The sequence below is a fragment of the Aotus nancymaae genome, unplaced genomic scaffold (assembly GCF_030222135.1).
Source record: "Aotus nancymaae isolate 86718 unplaced genomic scaffold, 86718_ANA_hifiasm-v0.15.2.pri h1tg000021l, whole genome shotgun sequence".
NCBI classification, from domain to species: Eukaryota; Metazoa; Chordata; class Mammalia; order Primates; family Aotidae; genus Aotus; species Aotus nancymaae.
Window position 1 is genome coordinate 2517634 of NW_026988433.1, and position 17425 is coordinate 2535058.

Sequence of the window (17425 nt, forward strand, 5' to 3'; positions counted from 1 at the left end):
AGAGAACCCCATAACCACAAGAGAACCCCATAACCACCAAAAGAGAACCCCATAACCACAAGAGAACCCCATAACCACCACAAGAGAGCCCCATAACCACAAGAGAACCCCATAACCACCACAGGAGAGCCTCATAACCACCAAGAGAACCCCATAACCACAAGAGAACCCCATAACCACCACAGGAGAGCCCCATAACCACCAAGAGAGAACCCTGTAATCACAAGAGAACCCCATAACCACAAGAGAACCCCATAACCACCACAAGAAAACCCCATAACCACAAGAGAACCCCATAACCACCGCAAGAGAACCCCATAACCACAAGAGAACCCCATAACCACCACAGGAGAGCCTCATAACCACCAAGAGAGAACCCCATAACCACAAGAGAACCCCATAACCACCACAGGAGAGCCCCATAACCACCAAGAGAGAACCCCATAACCACCACAAGAGAGAGCCCCATAACCACCACAAGAGAACTTCATAGCATTAAGCGTTATTTAAATAGGAACCTAAGATGTAGCGATTGGGAGAGCAGATGGAAAGTGCTCCGGAGATGTGGGAGCAATTCTTGACAGTCAACTACCCACGAAAGCCGGGATTTTCAGTGAGAGGTCGATCAGCGAATGTTGCCTTCAGAAGAGATACTGTGCTCGCCTTGCAGTGTTTAGAAAAAAAATAACTGCTAACATTTAAAAATGGAGAGAATGCACATCAAGTCAGGATTTCCCATTCTTCTTGAAAACCAGGCTGGGCGTGCATGACGTGGAACAGCTCGTGCCAGGACGGAGCTGCCTATCTCACGTCGCCTGGTAGCCTGGTAACTGGTTGTGGTGAGGAAGCTTGCTCGACTCGGTTACACAGGCAGAAGAGGACGTAGTTAACCTGTAACTAGCATAACCAGCTTATGGCATGTACTGGTAATCAGTTGTGAGGCTGTCATGAAACAGCTCTCCGTTCTTGCCTCTTGGGAGGAGGAGAGGCTGGGGACACCCAGCCCCACAGCCCCTTGGCCCAGCTCCGAGCTCCCCTGCAGATGCTGAGAGATTCTGCCCAACAGGCCTCCTCCACCATCTCTGCCTCCAGGCCCAGGAAATGGCTCAGCTAGGGCAGCGGGGCAGGACAGGACAGCCAGGAGATGGGGTGGACATCCTGCTGCCGTCAGGGCTGTAGATACCATGTGAATGCACAGTTAACGTTGAGTTTCGGAACAAGTGATTTTTAGTGTCTCTATTGGGTTGGTTGGTGGCTTCCTAAATATGTCTGTGTCCCAATCACTAGGACCTAGGAATATGCCCTTATTTTTGTCTTTGCAATTGTAATTCAGTTACTGATCTCTGGGTGAGGCCGTCCTGGAGCACCTGAGTGGGTGGTAAACCCAAAAAAACGGCCCTTCCAAGAGACAAAGGGGAAGGCCACGTGATGCCGGGAGAGGCTGGATTGCCCGCAGCCCCCGAAGCTGGAAGGGGCTGGAGGGGGCCTCCCCTAGTGCGTCTGGAGGAGCACAGCCGTGCTGGCACCTTGATTCCAGACTTCTGGCCTCCAGCACTGTGAGAGGATCAATTTCTACTGTTCTTTTTTTGAGACAGAGTCTCTCTCTGTCACCAGGCTGGAGTGCAGTGGTGCGATCTCAGCTCACTGCAACCTCCACCTCTTGGGTTCAAGAGATTCTCCTGCCTCAGTCTCCCGAATAGCTGGGACTACAGGCAGGTGCCACCATGCCCAGCTAATTTTTGTATTTTTAGTAGAGATGGGGTTTCACCCTGTTGGCCAGGATGGCCTCAATCTCTTGACCTTGTGATCCTCCCGCCTCGGCCTCCCAAAGTGCTGGGATTACAGACATGAGCCACCGTGCCCAGCCAAATTTCCACTGTTCTAAGCCACCCGTTAGTGAGAATGTGTCAAGGCAGCCCTAGGACACAGCATGATCCTCGATGGAACAGGGCACGCGGCCCCCGGCAACCTTCCATATCTACGAGCAGTGCTCACTGCCCATTTGTGAATCTTCCATTGCCGTGTTTGCCCACGATGGCAAAGTGGTTTCAACAGGAACAGTCTCACCTGCAAGGTCTAAACACATCAGTGTTATCTGACTCTGTACAGAAAGCGTTTCCGGCTCTGTGTGGGGAGAGGAGGTTCCAGCCACGTGCTGGGTTCGAGTCAGAACCAATGAGTCCATTGCTGATTGCGGTGTCCTCCCTTCCTAGTCACCTCCTCATTTTTAAAGTCAGTTTCCGGGCCCGTACCCAGGATCTAGGAACATGATAGTTAATCCATTTTTTTGGGTAACAGCAAGCTTAGCCCAATGGATACGACCTGAAGTAAGCACCCTGAGAAGATCTCATCCCCCTCTTGCCTGAAGTCCAGCTGTGTGGCTCTCATCGCTGGGAAATACTGAACACTCGAGTCTGCACCTGCTTTCCCCAGCTGCACCGGCTCTGGGGCGACCATCCGCTTCCCCACGGAAGTTATTGTGCAACTTGCCCCTGACCCAGCCAGCTGTCCAGGTGACACCTCGGGGGTGAGGATTGTTTCACGAGTGAAAGGGAAGGTGGAGTCCTTGCCATCCTAGGCTTTTCTGGGCGGTTTAAAAAAACTGGGTTCTTTCAAAAGTATCAGCAAATGAGGGGTGGTTTACACAGTGGGAGGGCTCCGGCTGCTCCTGGCGAGAGGAAGGCTCCAAAAGAAACAGGTTTTGTGTTCAGGAGAAATGCAGGGAGCTCCACCTGCCACCTTGTGCAGACGTAAAGCCTCTTACTTTTCTAACCTCATTGGAATCCTTTCTTAGTGCAAGGTTCTCAGCTTTTTCACCAGCCAAAAAGTGCGTGCTGTCCACTGATGAGAGAGGGCTGCGGGCGCCCTAGGGTGGAGTGGAAGACCTCCTGGCACGTTGCTGGAACTGATTTTTCTGGCAGGGGCTTCGATGGGTGGGGCTGAGGGACAGTGGGATACAAGTTGAGCTTGTTGTTTGGGGACCGCTGGCCTCTTTGTGCTGTGGCCCGGGGGAGTCTATCATCTGGTCTCGGGGGAGGTGAGATTGATTAGGAGCAATTATGTGTGTTGTCGGTTGGCAGGCGGCCTGGAGTTTCAGCCTTGGGCGTGGGGGTGACGTTCCTCAAGGTGGGTCTCTGCTTCCTTCACGTTCAGGGCTGTGCTGAGAGCCCTCACTGGGGAGGCCGCTTGTCATTGTGCTATTTGACTCTAAACTTGCCTTTCCCCGTTGGTGTGGGGATTGCCTTCCTGCTATAGAAGCTTCTCCAGGAAGAATGCTCTCATGTGTTTCCTATACAGATGTAATGAATTCTTAGTAGATTTGTATCCCAGAGTCCAAGACTCCAATCCTTCCCAGAAACTCACTCAACAGCGGTTTCTAACCACATCCACACCTGTGGAGCCCGAGGGGGTGGTGCCGGCTCCTCACCCTGAGGACTGTGGCTTATCGGCTCTGCGACGAGGCCAGGGCTTTGGGAGTTTAAAAAAATCCCCTGGTAATTTCCGTGTGAAGATAAGTTTGGAAAGCCTGGCTTGAAGGTAGGCTCCAGTTTTCACTGGGAATCAGGGTGGGTTCAGGAAGAGCTATTCAAACTGGGTCAATTTTTAAAAATTTAAAAATACGTACTTTTTATTAAAAAATAACGTATATTTAAGGGTGCGCTGTGATGTTTCGATCTATTTATACATCGCGGAAGGATTAAATGAAGCTGACACATCCATCACCTTACCTATGCAGTATTTTCTGTGGTGAGAACACACTGGGCGTGGCTGGCACTCCGTCAGTCCGTCAGGCATGGTGTGGAGTGTCAGGAGTTAGCTGCCTGCATGGCAGGAGCCCAGGGCACAGCCTTCATCTCACCCTGCGGCTGACCCTGTCTTCCAGCAAAGATTTCAAAGCAGCCTCCTGGGAGAAATGAGGAGCTTTGTTTGCAGAAAATGATTCATTGAGTACATAAATGAGTGCTTTTCAGCAAGAGCTATTTCTTTTTTTTTTTTGAAATCTTTCTATTTTAGCAGAAAGCAAAACCAAACAGATGAAAGTGTGTTGTGTGTGTGCACACATGTGCACTTGTGAAGGTGTGTTTGTGTGTACGAATCTTGGTTGATGAAAGAGGCCATGTTACTGTGCTGGAATTAATTGGGTGGACAGCCCTGCCAGGGTCTTCCTGAGAAGGATGATTACATTTCACTGTTGTTACTGACTGACTGTAGCTGGAATAGGAGGATATAGTCATTGGAGATCCGAATATTGATTTTTCAGTTGCTGGTTAACAAGTCTGATCGACACATACAGTCACCCACTTCTCTTAGGACAGAGGCTGATGTCCCAAGTGTTTAATATATGACGTTCTGCACAAAAGTCTGGAGATTAACTTCACAAGGAGTTCCGGATTCCATCATTGCAAATCCCCTGTCGGGCTTGCAGCTACCAAAGAAGACTTTCGCTCATGTTTCGGACACCCGTTTAAACACAGTCTACATCAGATATCTCCCTTGAGCTCCACTGTGTGGTCAGTCACTTTGCCAGACACTTGGGGAAGACAGTGAGCTTCCTGTCTCATCTGGGAATGAAACAAGAGACTCACGTGGTCAACAGGTGGCAGAATAATACAACATACCCTAGGTGACAAAGTGAATATGCTCTGCAGAGATGTCCCCAAACGCTTTCCGTATCATTGAGCCATGTGGCGTAGGACTCTCTCATCTCCTGAAATCTTTCTGGTTCTGAGAATGAGGATGTCTCCGGTGGGTGCGATGCGATGTGCCTCCAGTGCCCCTCCAACAGCCAGTCTCCCTTCGGCTGTGCAGAAAGAACAGGTCTTGGCTGACGTGCAGTGACCAGGGCAAGGTGGAGCATTTAGACAAGATCTGATTGCGGTTGGCTTCTCTTGTGTTTGTTTTCATGGCCACTAATTATAGTGAATGATGCTGGTTCTCTGTTTCAGTGTACTGAACTCGAGCCTCCTTGAAGGTGAGTCTCCTTGAGAAAATGTTAAAGTGAGTTGATTTAAATAAAAATATTACAAAATGAACTAAACAGACAAGATGTGGAAAGGCACAAAGTGTGGCTGGAATCCGCTTGTTTGTGGGTTGGGAAATACTCGTAAATGAAACTCGGAGCATGAGAAGGGGCTGGAGGCTTCCTGGAGGAGGCAGGACTTGGGTTGGGTTTTGAAGCTTGGAGAGGAGTTGGACTGTTGGGCCAGAAAGGAAAGGAGACGACTCGGATGGGATGGAGGAATAACAGGTGCCGAGGCTCAGAGTCAGAATGGACAGGAACGGGACTGCGATGCCGTGGGCGGGGAGGACCCTGCCTTGTTGGATGCGGGGAGCCAGCAGGACGGTGTGGAGGGACAGAGGGAGGACAGGGGCATTATATGTGCTGGCAGGTGCGGAACGGTGTGCATTGGGCAGGACCAGCATCCAGGCGTGAGGCCGAGCGTGGAGGACGTCGCTCCCCCATCTCTTCATCTGAATTTATAAATTCTCCTGAGGGAAGACAAAGCTATGAAGTACATTTATCTTGTCAGAGACAGGTCACTGACTATTTCCTGGTTAATCACAGGAAGTGCCTGTGTTCACTTTCATAATGACTTGAAATACTTTTAAGCAACTAAAACACACGTTGGCAACATTAGAGAAATCAGTCCTGGGAAAACAGTCAGCCGCTCCCATGTTGGTGCTCTGGCCCACTTCCTCTGCCCTTCTCACGGATGCTTTGTTTTCAGTGGCCTCAGGGCTGGCAAACTCAAAAGGCCTGTGGGGGCCAGGCCAAGAAGTGAAATGTGGGAATCAGGCAAGAGGTGGGAGAACTCTGCAAAGTCCAGGGCAGCAGGGGGAGGTGGGGACGGCGGCCGCATCGCCTGACTTCCCTGCAGGGCAGCCGTGACTTGGCACCCGCTGAGTTTCCTGAGCTCAGTGCTGCTAGATATTTGGACTTTAAAAAATATGCTAGAAAACAAGATTCTCATGTAGACTCTTCTGGTTTTAAAAAAATGGCTTCTTTTTTCTTTTTTTTTTGAGACAGGGTCTCACTGTCACCCAGGCTGGAATGCAGTGGCACAAACACGTCTCACTGCAGCCGGGACCTCCCCGGCTGGGCTCAAGCAGTTCTCCCACCTCAGCCTCCGAGTAGCTGGGTCTATAGGCGCATACGACCACAACCAGCCCTAAGAGTGGCCATGAATTTTCCATGTTCATGCATGCTGATACTGAGCAGACCAAGCAGCATGTGTCTGGGCGGTGAATTTCCCACCAAGTTTTCGATGAATGTCTTTGAACACCCTTTTTCCTCACCAAGGGTCCAGCTGCTGAAAAAGGAGAACAGACATTTCCCTCGCCTAGCCTCATGAGCAGAAAGGACCAAACCAGAGGGCCCTCCCTCCTCACTCCAGGGGGGATATTGTTGCACCCAGGGGCTATAACAGTAGTGGTGATGGGGGGGGGGTGGTCATTGGATTCGGTGGCTCCTGCCTGTTATCCTCACATTTTGAAAGGCCAAGGCAAGAGGATCCCTTGAGCCCAGGAGTTCGAGATCAGCCTGGGCAACAGAGTGAGACCTCATCTCTACAAAAACAATAAAAAACAAAATAGCTGGGTATGGTGGTGCACATCTGTTCATCCCAGCTATTCAGGAGGCAGGAGCATCGCTTGAGCCCAAAAGATTGAGGCTGCAGTGAGCTGTGATCACGACATTGCATTCCAGCCTGGTTGACATTGCAAGACTGTCTCAAAAAATAAATAGAACAGCTTTAATAAATAAAATATAGTTACAAAAAGTGAAATTTTAATACAAAATAAAAATTAGAAAAGAGTAAAAGATGATGGTGGTGATGGTAATGGTGCTGATGAAGGCAATGATGATGATGTAATGGTGATGAGGTGATGATGGTGATAGTGATGAGATGATGGTGGTGATGGTGATGAAGGTGATGATGGTGATGGTGATGAGGTGATGGTGATGGTGGTGATGAAGGTGATGATGTAATGGTGATGGTGATGAGGTGATGGTGGTGATGGTGATGAGGTGATGGTGGTGATGGTGATGAGGTGATGATGATGTAATGGTGATGAGGTGATGGGGGTGATGGTGATGGTGGTGATGGTGATGGTGGTGATGAAGGCGATGATGATGTAATGGTGATGATGGTGATGAGGTGATAGGGGTGATAGTCATGGTGATGATGACGACCAACACCTACAAAGTGTTCATTAGGTGCCAGGGGCCTTTTCAAGCAGTTTTCCTTCATTAGCTTATTTAATCTTCCTGACAATCCCACAAGGAAGGTGCTCAAGTCCCCACTTCACAGAAGCCGCCAGAGGTACAGAGGCATCATGCCACTTGCCAAAGGCCACACAGCACAGCGTTGGGGCTTGCCTTCGCTTGCCCAGCTAGCGTGGGCACTGACTCTGGCACTGAATCACTGCAGGACTGTGCACCTCTCATTGATGGTGGCATTTGGTATTTAACATGTTGGTGATTTAATCCTCCAGCTGGACTGTAACTTCTTGAACAAAAGGGAGTCACTCCTAACGACTTTTATAGCTGCCCCTTGAACACTCTTGAGTATAGAAGAGGACGTTAATAAATACCTGTTGACATCACCCTTGTGCCGTCAGTCACAGTGGAGGTGGCTTTCAGTTATTCATTCATCAGACACATTCTCCACAGCAACTTTGTGAACATGACAGTGTTAAGGGCTTTGGAATGAACGAACCAGACACATGCCCTGCTCTCCGGAGACTCGGAGTCTGGGTCAGAGCCCGGATTAGACCTGAACCACATGGAAGGCTTGGAAGACAGATCCCTGGGCCTCTCCTCCAGTTTCTGATTCAGCAGGTCTGGGGTTTGCGCAGAGAATGTGCATTTCTTTCGGGGCCCCAGGTGATGTGGATGGTGCTTTGAGAACCACTGGTCTAGATAAAGCAATGGCAGTGCGATAACAAACGAGACTTTATGTCTTCAGAAACCCACTGCCATCTCTAGGCTGGCCAGCAGCCGGCAAGCGCTGTGCTTGCCAGAGCCACGCACGGCGCCATGCATCCTCTTCGAGCGGGATGCCTACTTCCTAACTGCCGGCGGGGCGTGGCAGGAAGAGCATGGGCTGGAATCACACACAATCTGCCTCTGCCTCCTCTGGGCTGTGTGTCCTCAGGCAAGCGGCCTGACTTCTCTGAGCTCCCACTTCTTCACCTTTGAAATGAAGGAAACAAGATTCATTCACTCATTTATGCAATACTAGTTTATTGAGGGTCCGCTATGTACCCATGCAGAGCCTTTATGGCCTCTGGTCTAACTCTGAGACGGGAAGTCATTAAAAGGTGTTACACAAAATGATAGTGCATGACCTATTTTTTGGTGTTGTGATTTCTAGCCACTGTGTTGAGAGCTTACTAATGGGGAGTAAGAACAGACTAGGAAAAACCCACTGAGAGGCTGTTCTTAGAGCCCAGCGAGGGATGGTGATGAGTCAGGCCAGGGTTGCAGCAGTAGCTATGGAGGAGGGACTTAGGCTCTGTATATGTCCCGAACTCAGAGTCCACAGGACAAAGAGAACAGAGCAAGGAGGGCGACAGGTGTGTGGCCTGAGCAGCGGGAGGCTGGAATTGCCATCTGCTGATGTGGGAGGGCTGATAGGAAGGCTGGGAGCCCAGTTTCATTCTGTCTATGCTTGTGGTGCCTCTGAGACCTCCACCAGGACAGGCTGGGTGGGCGGTGGGGGTGAGTGTGGGCCTTGGAGGAGGGATCTGGGGTGGAGATGGAATTTTTGGAGTTATATAAAATCAGCTCTTAAGTCAGAAGTGATCTGAGTGTGAGCTTGGAAACCATCACTGAAGGGGTGGGACCCCTGGGTGGTCTTCAGCTCACACCTCCCACCCTGTTGTGTTTCCACCTGACTCCTGGCACACCCCTGCATGACCTGGAACCACAGCGCATTCCAGTTTATGACCCAGAGGCTGCCACCCTTGAGCTAATCTCTTTTGTATGTGACAAACACACACACTGCCCTGTCCAATACCTGCCTGTGTTGGAAACCATCACCTCTAGTGCCTGGCCTGTGACTATGAGCAGGTAAAGGGCAGGATGAGGGTGTGGCTACGAGGCCCCTGCCTCAGTGCACAGTACGTGGGTGGCACTGAAAAAGTCTAGAGCCAAGACAGGAGATATTTTAATGCGATATATATGTTTCGAGACGTAGTCTCCCTCTGTCACCCAGGCTGGAGTGTAGTGGTGTGATCTTGGCTCATTGCAACCTCCACCCTGCGCCCCAGGTCTCAAACGATTCTCCTTTCTACGTTGGCCAGGCTGGTCTTGAACTACTGACCTCAAGTGATCTGCCTGCCCCAGCCCTGCAAAGTGCTAGGATCACAAGCATGAGCCACTGCACCCAGCCTTAATGCAATATTTAAAATACCACAATTAATGCAAGCAGTCCCTGATGAAGAAAATATCAAACTTTTAAATGAAGGTGGGATATTAGTCTGTTCTCACACTGCTAATAAAGACATACCCGGGACTGGGTAACTTGGAAAGAGGTTTAATGAATTCACAGTTCCACATGGCTGCAGGGGCCTCACAATCATGGTGGAAAGTGAAGTGGGCACAAGACGTGTCTTGCCTGGCAGCAGGCAAGAGCACTTTTACAAAACCATCAGACCCCGTGAGACTGACTCACTACCGTGAGAACAGTGTGAGGGAAACCGCCCCATGGTTCCCTTCTCTCCACTCCCCGGCCCTTGACACATGGGGATGATTACAGTTCAAGGTAAGGTTTGGGTGGGGACACAAGAGCCACACCATATAAGGCAGAGTCAATACTACTTTTTTTTTTTTAAACGGAGTCTGGCTCTGTGGCCCAGGCTGGAGTGCAGTGGTGCAATCTTGGCTCACTGCAGCCTCCGCCTCCTGAGTTCAAGCGATTCTCCTGCCTCAGCCTCTTGAGTAGCTGGGATCACAGGCGCCCATCACTATTAGCCCGGCTATTTTTAATTTTTTTTTTTGCTTTTTGGTAGAGACAGCGTTTCACCATGTTTTCCAGGCTGGTCTCAAACTCCTGACCTCAGGTGATCCACCTGCCTTGGCTTCCCAGAGTGAATATTACTAATTTTGAATTTGGCCCCAGGCTGTGAGCCATACTGATCTGCTCTTTATTAAGTGTTGATTTTGCCTGCCTCCAGTTCTGGTTCCTGGTTTGTGGTTGGGGAACTGTTGGACCCTTCACCATTGCTTCTGGTCTGGTGGTGAACGTACCCATCGCTGGGTCCATTCATCTAGTGTTTATTGACTGGGCACTAGTGTGAGTTCTTAGTACCCAGGACAGACAAGGCGCTTTGACTCAATGAGCTTGTGATCAAAGGGGAGGTGTGCTGGGGTCCCCGAGACCACCTCCAGGTTTGCTGATGCTCTCAGGTCTCACAGGACTCAGCACACAGTAGTACTCACAGCTATGAGGGTTTTACTCTGGCAAAAGTTTACAAGCAAACCGGCAAAGGGAAGAAGTGCATGGGGCCAGGTCCAGAGGAGACCAGGCACAAGCTCCCCAGAGCCGCTCCCAGTGGGGCCGCAGGGGACGTGCCTAATTCTGCCAGCAATGAGTTGTGACGATAGGTGTGAGACGTCATCTACTGGGGAAGCTCATTAGAGTCAGGGCCCAGGGTTCTTGCTGCGGGCTGGTCACATGGGCACCCCCTGCCCAGGCTCTCATAAGGAAAGCAGGCATCTAGTCCAACCCACATTGTTTCTAGAAACAGGCTGGGCACTGGGAACCTCTTATTAGCCAGGGAATGGGGTAAGTCCTCCTGATTCAAGATCGCACAACCAGCCGGGCTTGTAATCAGCCCTTCCCAGAAGAAGGGCTCAGACCTGCTGTGTGAGCTCTTTTCTGCAGCAGGAGACTGAGAACAGACAGGTGAAGCAGTGGGCTCCACTGCCCCACCCCTTCTCCACAACTCCGCTCTCCAGACGGCCCTGAAAACCAAGAGATGCTGAAAAATAACTGACTTGGCATCGAAATCTTAACCCGTGATGTGAGACAACTTCTCATCTTTTTAAATCCCACTTGATTCGTATTTACATATTTCACAGCAGAACTATGAATATATTTAATAATGAAAGATGGTGTCAGACACTGCTGGGAGCATGAGATATGTTTGGTGCAAATCTTATAAATCTGAGCCATTCTGAATTTCTGCATATGTTCCACCCTAGGGCCCCAGGCAAGGACTCGTGGGCCTGTGACTTCAGAATGAGGCGTGCATTGGAAGGCACAGCTAAGGGTGGAGAGGGAGCGGGGCAAGGGAATTGGTCGCTGGGTAGTGAGGTGTCTCTCTGAGAAGGGGGCATTTGTGAGCAGAATGCCAAGGCATGAGCCACCATGAAGATCCAAAGGAAGCGTGTTTGGGCAGAGGGGCCCGCAGTGCAAAGGTCCCAAGGCTGGAGTGAGTTTCCAGTGATCAAGAAACAGAACACAGGCATGTACAGCTGGGGCCTGAGAACAGGCTGTGCATGGCTGGAGACGCAGCTGGAGAGGCAGGTCAAGGTGAGGTTGGACAGGCGAGGCAGGGCACAGCTGCGGGAGGTCTTGGATGTCAGGCAGGTCTGTACTTTGTACTGCTGGCAGCCGGGAGCCATCCTGAATTCTTGTGCAGAGCAGCAACCATCCAGAGTGATGCTTGAGAGAGATGGTTTTGGAGACGGGGGGCAAGAGGCAGTGGGTGGACCCCAGGCCAGTGAAGGCAGAGAACAGGAAGGCTCAGAAGCAAATGGTTGGAATCCTCTGAGCTTCTGCCCCAGCTCCGGCCCTAACCCAGGCCTGCTCATCAGCTCCCAAGCCTGTACTGCCTTTATTTTCCTGGAATCTCTGAATCTTGCAAATAACTTGCCACAGTGTGCTGCCGAGTGATAATGGCTTAATGCGAAAGTATCCAGCTGACATTTGCCTTTCAGAGAAGATATTTTCCCCCCCAGCTTTGTTGAAGTATAATTGACAAGTAAAAACCACAGCTGTATAAGATGTAGGGCAGGATGTTTGATGCACGTATACGCTGTGAAATGATCACCGCTATCAAGCTAGTCGGCATATAGTTACCGATATACCACATAGGTTACGCTACCTATATAATTACTGTTTCACGTGATCATCATTTTTTAAAGAGATGTTCAACGTTGGTTCTGAGGGTTGGTGGGTGGGGTGGGATTGAATTTCAAATGAGATGGAGGGGTGTCGGCTTCCTGTTTATTGCACCATAAAGGCATTTTTGATTGTGATGATAACATCGACAATAACAATGTAATGATCATAATAGCAGGAAAGTGGCTGATAGCGTTCGGCTGCATGTCCCCACCCAAATCTCATCTTGAATTGTGATCCCCATGTGTGGCGAGAGGGACCAGGTGGGGGTGATTGGATTATGGGGCAGTTTCCCCCATGCTGTTCTCATGATGGTGAGGGAGTTCTCACAAGATCTGATGGTTTTAAACACGGCGGTTTTCCCTGTGTGCTCGTGCTCTCTCCTGCCGCCTTGGAAGATGTGCCTTGCTTCCTCTTGACCTTCTGCTGTGATTGTAAGTTTTCTGAGGCCTCCCTAGCCTTGCAGAACTGTGAGTCTGTTGGAAACAGATGCTCTGTGCTGCAAAGAAAAATCAGCACTGAGACAAAGGATCTCTCAGCAAGGCAATTTTACTTTCTGCAGAAAGGCTGCTCCCGTTAGCCATCTTGCTATGAGAATACAATGAACGAAGGAAAAGCAGACGTATTTGTCTTTTATGCATTTGGGCTTGTCTTTACTGCTGTGTCAGATCTCTGTTGGTTGGAGCCAGATCTCACAATCTAAACTAAAACTCGATTGCCTAACAACTTAAAACTTTTCTAAACAGGTAAAAGCAATGGAGAGCAAACAGGAAGTCCAAATAAGGAAGGGGCATAGGCTGCGAGCTGGGACACGCCTGTGAGCACGTCCAGCACAGATACCTTGGTTAAAGTACAAGGACATAGAATGTACTACGTGCCTGTGAGCATGTCTAACAGCTACACAGGATAGGGCTTAACAAAGAGCTACTAGCAAGAAGGCTTTGAAGAAAGTTAGTCTTTAAAAGAGACTGTTATTCCTAAGAGCTATTATTATTATTCTTTAAGAAGAAAGGAAACTTTGAAGAGGAACTTTTCTGTTTCTCACAGGGTCCATTAAACCTCCTTTCTTTAAAAATTACCCAGACTCAGGTGGTATCTTTAAAGCAGTGTGAGAAGGGATGAATACAGTGGCACTTAAAACTATAGCTAGCATTTATTAGGCATCACTTTCCACCCAGTGAGCCATGTATGGTTTTAATCAAATCTGTCACCATAGCTGTCCTGTAAGTCAGGCACCGTCACCACCCCTGTTTTACAGCTGAGAAGACAGGTGCAGAGAGCTCGAGGAATTGTCCAAGGTCACACGGTGATTAGAGGGAACTGGATTTGAACCGGAGCCTCTGGCCTACACTCGGAGCCACAGCGCCAGTGGAGAAAGGGGCGAGTCATCCTACCAGGTGAGAAAGGAGAAATCCTGCAATGCAACCCATCCCGACCTTGCAAAACTCAGGCTGGAGTTGGGACATTTTGTCTCCTCCATAAAGGTCTTGGCCATCCTCTTCACTTCTCTTTGTTCCCATCTCTGTCCAAAGGTTCCCGTTCTACCGCCCGACTCCTTCCACACTGTCAGTCTCTTTCTACATGAAGATCTTTGCTACCAGGCACTGTGCCTGGAGACGCAATGGAAACACGCCATCTTGCAATCTCTATCCTGGTGTGATTCGTTTAGGGCTTGAGTCTTGTGTTTGTGGCATGTGGTGCGCACATATGCCTCTCGGCTCTCGGCGGGGCTCCTCCTCGCTGCTGCCAGCAGCTTGTGCTAAGGACTCCCTGCCGTCCTCCTTGCCCTGCCAGCTCATGCTTCATCCCCATCCCTCCGTTTTCCAGACCCAGGGAGGCACGGGTTTACCAGCGACTTGGCTGGGAGGACTGAACAGTTTGGCTTGATTCTCTTTTCTGGGTGATTACTTTGGTCCTGGGTGTGAGCAAGTACACACGCAGGGGCCGTCTGCTTCCCGTGGGAGGAGATCCTCAGCCCGTGCAGCTCACATGCCGGCATGCCACTGGACACCTGCCGGCTGCCCATAGGTAGGGTGTTTAGGGCTCTGAGGGTTGTGGGCCAACCTGCTGAGGCCGCTGTGCACAGGGTCTAGAAGCACAGCTCACAGTGGCTCTCAAAGCACATGGGACCCTTGCTCTTGTAAGGAAATGCTCATGTCTCTGGTCATGAAGCTCTACCTTCCTTCTGTCCCTGTTTTTAGTTTTTGGGTCTGTGGTTTCGGCATATAATTAAAAGATACAGAAAGGTAAAAAAGATGTCTTCTGCTCAGGATCCAAAGCAATGTTCCTACCATGGTCTACAAGGTCCAATCTGCAGCCCCCTCTTCCCTTCACCCGTCCACAGCCCCTTTGCCTGTCAGTCCCCACACCAGCCTCCCTGCATATCACACGATCCCCACTGCAGTGTCTCCACACAGGCAGTTTCTTCTGTCTGCAGTGCTCCTCTTCACTGCCAAGAGCCACTGGGCTTGCGCCTCATTCTTATCTGCTCTCAATTCAAATATCCGGGGGTGCGCTGTTAACCAGCTTTCTGAGGGAGTCAAGAAAAAGCCCAGAACCCTTTGGTTCGTGGTTTGCCCGTTCCCACAGTGTAAATATTTCCACCATGATTATTTTCAAGTTACCAGATGGCTTCAGCAAACACGACTCGGGAGACTTTCCTGTGAGCCCATGTGAGCGGCTCCAGTGCAGCCACCTGCAGGCAACCTCTGCTGACCGCCCTCTGCTGACCGCCCTCTGCTGACCTCCCTTGGCTGACCTCCCTCTGCTGACTGCCCTCTGCTGACCGCCCTCTGCTGACCTCCCTCTGCTGACCGCCCTCTGCTGACCTCCCTTGGCTGACCTCCCTCTGCTGACTGCCTTTCTCCGTCATCCTCCGTCCCCCTCACAGTGCTTTGTTTTTACAGTGCTTATCACTGCTCAGCACGCTGTATCCATCTGTGATCTCTCCCTTCACAAGGAGGACAAAGCTTTGTATGTTTCCCGCATTTCTGGATCCCTAGTGCCTAGAACAGGGCCGCACAGATGCAGGCACTGAGGAACAGGTCACATAGTTATTATGCGTCAGTACATACACTGTAGCGTTGTTGGTGACGGTAGAAAAATACGTATTCACTGACGGGGACTTGGCTTTACTTTGGTGGACATGTCACATGAGTATTGCTTGAAAGGGTTGGAGGGGAGGAATTCTGTTCCCATGTCTGCCTGGAGAGCTTAGCTCACGCCATAGCAGCAAACAGCCCCCAACCTCTGAAGTATGTTTCTTGCTTCAGCAGCATGTCTGTCTGGGTTGCTGGGGACTTCTGCTCGTTGTTGTCCCTCAGGGACCCCAGCAGCTCTGGTACTATGAGCATTGCCGGCCACTGCTGGGGGCGGGGGTGGGGTGTGATTCTGGAGGACTTGGCACAGGGCGTCAGCACTCAGGCCTTCTGCTCATAGCTCATGGGTGAGAACTGGCCGCATGGGCCCAGCTAATGAAAGGGTCCAGGAAGTTGTCTTCCCTATAAGTGGATGGAGTGAACCAGGCTTGGCAAGCAGTGGGTGATGGCCACAGTGCCCAAGGAGCTTGTGCACAGGGAGGTGGTGGCAGAGGGAGTGTAAGCCCCAGGGTGGGCAGTGGGCTGCTCAGAGCTTCCAATGCCCTCTCTGGCGTCCTGGAGAAAAGCTGGGGGCCAGGATTCAGTCTTCCTGTGCTCCCAGCAGTCTGAATTTGATGTGCTACAGATGCTGTGGCTTGTGAGACCTCAGACCAGAAAGGGGAAGCTGCTGACCTGCCTGGGGCCCCCTGGGTTCAGAGTGCGTCTCTGTCTCTCGAACACGCTGGAAACTTTATATAAAAAAATAAAATGATGGCAATCACAGACTTCTTTAAAAGGAAATAACTTGCCCCAGAATTCTCTTATGTTGTTGGCAATAGAATGAGTTGAGAATTGGACTCTGTGGTGGGGATTTTCTTAGGCTGACTGGGGAAGAGGAGCTTTTTCCCTTGTGTCTGAGTTCCTAGGGAAGGAGGTGTCTCACCATGTGGGGTGTCCCCTCCGTGATGAACATGTGGGCTATGAATGTCACTGCCTCCTCCACACACAGGACACCTGCGGCTGTTTTTCAGAATGCTGCCTCTTGCATTTATCTGTCTCCAGCTAGAAACAAAGTTGTGTTTATGACAAGGTCTTATTAGGGTCTGTTTGATAATTTCTCATTTAGATTTCCTTGTTTGCTAGTTATGTTTCACTGTAAATCTCTCTGAAGGAGGGAAATTAAGCTTGACCTCGCCGCGTGTCATCCCTTAGCACGGTGATGATCCCTCCACGTGGAAACCCACTCAGGGAGACAGACCCGGCTGCTTGGTTCTCTGCTTGTCAGAATTGGCAGTTCCTTCCCTTCTTCACTTCTGAATTCCACGCGTGCCCGCAGAGATGTGGGTGGAGGCTGGGAAGTGAGCTGGAGGGAGCATGGCAGGGGACGTGCAGGGGAGGGGATTTCTGCATGGACAACCATGCTGTAGCCCAGATCAGCCCGGAGAGCTGTGAAAATGACACACATCCCAAAGTGTGGCGGCCTGGCTGTGCCATGCTGACCTGGCTTCCTGCGTTTCTCTACTTGTACCCTCCTGCCCCATCCCTGCAGCCCACATCCTTGGGGAGCAGACCCAGCCATCAGCCCCCCAGGTGGGGGCCGGCCCACCCTGCCCTCTCCCAGGCTCACCTCTCCAGACTTCAAAGCCTCTGTTCAGACCCATCGCCCATGTCTAATCAGACCCAGATCAGAGAATGGCTGACACATTTATGCAGCTAATTTTCTCAGCACATCTAGGTCTTCAGGAAGCACGTGTGCACCCACACGCACAAATGCACTCACGCACCCACACGCACTCATGCACCCACACGCACACACACTCGCACACACACCCACGTGCAATGCACCCACACATGCACACGCACTCACGCACACACACGTGCACATGTGCAAACACTTATCTGTCTTTAAAAGTATCATACCAACAATCAAGAACATTAAATATTTGCCTCTGATCCTACTGCAATCCAACAGTTATTTTGGCAATCATCTTCTCTATGCTGCAAGTCTTTTACCTTATATTATTTACAATATATAAAATATATATATATGAAGTGTGTAATGAACACATACATACAGCATACGCATATATAGAGTAAATACCTCCATACCTCTTTCTGCCGAGGCCATTGCTTTAGGGCGCCTGCAGTGTGGCCTCACTCTTCTCAGAGGCTGCCATGTCTGCTTTGTGGCCTGACCACGTTTTGGGGCAGGCTCTG

The 17425-nt window shown here is 50.5% G+C and overlaps 1 protein-coding gene across 10 annotated transcripts in view; it reads left to right on the plus strand.

The window, feature by feature from the left end:
* Positions 1–17425, plus strand: part of RIMBP2 (RIMS binding protein 2) — a 340749-nt gene that overhangs the window by 130548 nt on the left and 192776 nt on the right. The window contains exon 3 of one of the 10 annotated variants that reach the window (XM_064379555.1): positions 13390–13528. The exons of the other annotated variants lie outside the window; for them this stretch is intronic. The gene's annotated coding sequence lies outside the window, so the exon portion shown is untranslated. The remainder of the gene's footprint in view (positions 1–13389; positions 13529–17425) is intronic. 10 annotated transcript variants of the gene reach the window in all.